Source organism: Thermobia domestica, chromosome 17 (genome assembly GCF_964235325.1).
Source record: "Thermobia domestica chromosome 17, izTheDome1.hap1.1, whole genome shotgun sequence".
NCBI lineage: Eukaryota > Metazoa > Arthropoda > Insecta > Zygentoma > Lepismatidae > Thermobia > Thermobia domestica.
Window position 1 is genome coordinate 75,110,907 of NC_137470.1, and position 4,183 is coordinate 75,115,089.

The following is a 4,183-nucleotide window of genomic DNA, read 5'->3' on the forward strand; positions in this document are numbered from 1 at the left end:
GAAAGGATTGACCACAAACATATAAATGTAGTTTAAAAGAACTCGGAAGATGGAAGCACAATTCATGTGCATTGATTTTAAAGAAGGCTGATTAAAATACAAAGGCTTTGAACAATAATTTTATATTATAAACTTTATGAAAAGATTTAGTTAACTGATTTATTTAAACTACTCGTACTTAAAATGTTTGTCTCTGTTAAACGTGAAATCACACATAACCGTAAATGAAAGATTTTAAAGCCATAGTTATACGCTGGAGCTCGGGCGCTTTTAATTGCTATTGTAGCATTTTAATATATATAAAAATATTTTTTTCATCATAATTATCGCCACTAATCGCTAATCGTTCCGTCATAACATTGGTGGGAAAGGAGGAGTTTTCGTTTCCTTCTGGAAATATTTTTGAACCTGCGCTTTATATTTGTCTGTCTACCTACATACATTTATAAGCGTCCCATAAATCTCGATAAGTACTAAAGATACAGAAAATGATGAAAGAGCAATGTTACATGATAATATGAGTTTTAAATCTAAAATTTCCAAATTGAAGCAGCAGTTTGATCTCTACATTGTTGAAGCCGTCAATGATTAAACATAAATAAATAAAATACAAAGAATGTTGCCATACCATTGCCGGACATTATTAAATGAAAGAATGCGTGGTTTGAATTACCGTCGATCAAGGAAAATGGAAAGGACGGGAAAATCAAGATGATTGATAACAGGCGACTTCAATGTCCACGGCAGTGACGTCACTAACAACGGGGGTAAAGGTAGGTACGAAAACGATCCACGGTCCTTGTTCTCGTGACAAATGAATAGTATCAAGAGAAAGTACCGTACATACATCATACCGTACCATCATACAAGGAACACCAGAGTAAGTCATCCATCTATCCGTTAGATAAATAAAATAACACAAATACAGAAAGTCGTCGACTTATGACCACCGCACTTAAGACCGTTGTATAGGTTGGGTTAGGTAGTTATTATTATCAATGTGTTATAATAGTAATAAGAGGAAAATTAACTGTGATATGATAGAAAAGCAACTGTTACTAAGATAACAGAAATATAACTATCATACAAATAGGACGAAAGTCATTGTAATGTATCAGTCTGTGAATATCAATTAATTTGTTCAATTCGTAAAAGTGTGTACGGCAAAATTTTGTATGAGTTCTGATCCAGTGTTACCGCAGCCTAAATCGTATGTCGAAGATTGATAAAAATGGTATTTTATATTATTTTGTGAAGTTATTAAATGTCGGCTTACGGGTATCCAAAGTTGGTTGTAAGTTGATTACTAACTGTACAATAAATGAAGAAATGAAATACGTCTACACGAAAACATGAAAAGGGACTGTCTGTTTCGGAACAAAGACAATGTACGTAAATTTACGTAAGATGAATCTTGGCACGAGCGGAAGCAGATATCAGAACAAAATATTGTAGGGAAAATAATAAATCCAATCACTAGAGACCGGACGTCTAGGCAGTAAAAACCGTTAAAATAGGCAGGCAAATAGGCATTTAAAATTTAAAAAATAGGCAGTAAAATAGGCACTAAAATGTAACTCCAAAGAATACAGAAATATACCTGTTTGTTAATATTTTCTTTTACTGTATTTTAAATCGGTTCCTTTTATTACTACTAATAATAATAATATGTAAGATTCTTCAATAATGGTTTCGAATTATGTCAATTTATACTACTGTATATATCTATAAAAACAAAGCTTGACATGGTAAATAGATTCCATATATATTTGGTAAATAGATTCTCTACAGCACTTTATCACTACACGTAACAGTCCAAATTTTATACACTTATCAGTGCACACAGCAGTCCAAAGCAGTCCAGTCCAGTACAGCACTTTACTGGTGCATACCGTATAGCACTTCAAAGTTGCACAGCACTTTATCAGTACACATAGCAGTCCGAAGTTTTACAGCACTTTATCAGTATAGATAATAGTCCAAAGCTTTACATCTTTTCACTACAAACACCACTTATATCTCTCGGAAGAGGCAGAATCCTTTCTTGAAATACTAAATTATATATATTTTACCCAATAAAGTGTTATTTTGAAGAAAATGTACAGAATAGGCAATATTAGGCATTAAAGTAATTATTTAGGCAGGAATGAGCTAAATAGGCAAAATAAAATTGGCTTAAATTGAAACTATAAACCCACATATAAACTTTACAACGTTATTTTTGATCATATCTTTAATATTAAAAAATAGGCAATTTGCCTAACATCCGGGGATACCGAACCTAACCTATCCAATGCAAGTTACCTACCTATTGATTCTACAACAGGTACATCAATGCCGCGACTGCAGTCAATGTAGTAGATGTTGTTCAGTAAATGTGGCCAGAGGATGCTGAGAACTTTTTTTTTTTTTTTTTTTTTTTTCAAAGCAACAATAGGAATGGCAGCCCAAGCGTCCTGAATATTTTGTAAAGAAGCAATTATACGTAGGGGATTCCTGTAGACAACAGATTTTAAATGATTCACACAAATCAGGCGATCTAGGTGGATGATCCACTGTAACGGTAAAGTCTCATTTAATCATTCTCAGACATAGGCACTGAAATATGGTAGCGCACTAACGTGTTGGTAGTACAAGTGCTATAATGTTAGCCGCTGATCTAGCAGCTAGAACATGTTTCTGTTGCACATGATCACGGATTCGATTCCCGGGAGATCACACACACACAAAATAAAAAAGATTTCGCAATCACTCATTTTCCTTAACCACCCGTTTCCTTTTACCTAAAGGGCATAACAGTGAGACATTAAACTAAGGCTCTAAAAAAATACAGAAATACATAGACTGGTATCGATATTTTTGAAAACCGAAAATTCAGTATCACTCATACTGAAATAACCGACACATCGAAAATACCGAACCATACCGAAATATGGAAATACTAATCAATATCTGATGATTATCTTTGATTTTTTTTCCCTCTCTTGTTAAAGCAGAAACCAAATCTATCTTTCCTTAATACTTGCACTTTAGAAACAAGTATACTATAGAGGCCTATATTACTTTTCTTGTATATTATTACATTTCTTGTATATGCAAATATACAGGGTGAATCTGAAAGATGTGCACAAACTTCGGGAAGTGATTCGTGACATCAAAACAAGACAAAAAGTCCCCTTGCATGTTCTCGAATTCCTTGTCGTGTAAAAGTGACAGGGGTGCCAACTTGGAATCGAAACTCGAATCTTGACAACTGGAATGGAATAGAAGGATGTGCACAGCATACATGACGCGGAATTCGACAACATGCAAGCGGACTTTTTGTCTTGTTTTGATGTCACGAGTCTCCCCCCGAAATATGTGTACATGTTTCTGTTCCATTCCAATTGTCACAATTCGATTTTCGATTCCAAGTTGGCACCCCTGTAACTCTTACACGACGAGGAATTCGACAATATGCAAGAGGACTTTTTGTCTTCTTTTGATGTCACGAATCACCTCCAGGAGTTTGTACACATCTTTCAGGTTCACCCTGTATTTTATCGGAGTGCCATTTTTGACTTTTTTCCTGTTTTTCTCTTCTAAATAAAGTTGTGTATTCTCAACGAAAGTTCGGTGTTTTCTATAAGAACGAAAAACACCAAACTGAAATCGAAACTAGTATTTCCTCTGCTACAGTACTGGTTTATGTTTCTTAAATAAAATATGAAAAGCGATACTGTACGAAATTTTCCACTTAAAAAGGGATAACATTTTCAAGACATACTGTAATTCTTTAGAGACTGATTTAGCTGTTCTCTCCAGTCTTTTGTCTTTACTCAAATATATGTAGCACTAGCCATTTCTAGTTCCATTTATCATCGTTGTTGCATATTTTAATTTGCAGGTCTTATTTTCTTTCTGTATTTTCGGTTTTCCCGTATTTGGTTATCTCGTTCGATGTTTCTAATTTTTTGGTAACTTATGGTATTTTTTTTGGTTTGTTAGTTGTATTTGTTTACCGTCCCTTTTAGCGGCAAGGTCACATAAAAAGGAACCAAAAGCTTAACATGCGATCCAAACCATGGGCTCCTACCGGAAATGAACCTGGGCCTTTCGCACGGAAGGCACGTAGGCTAGAGTATCTAGAGCAGTGCACAAAATTTCAAAGTCAGACGAACTCGCCAATCCAAACATGATGGTC

At 34.7% G+C, this 4,183-nt stretch overlaps 1 protein-coding gene across 1 annotated transcript in view; it reads right to left on the bottom strand.

Moving 5' to 3' along the window:
* Nucleotides 1–4,183, bottom strand: part of LOC145674059 (Fanconi anemia group A protein homolog) — a 104,635-nt gene that overhangs the window by 99,956 nt on the left and 496 nt on the right. The window lies entirely within an intron of this gene.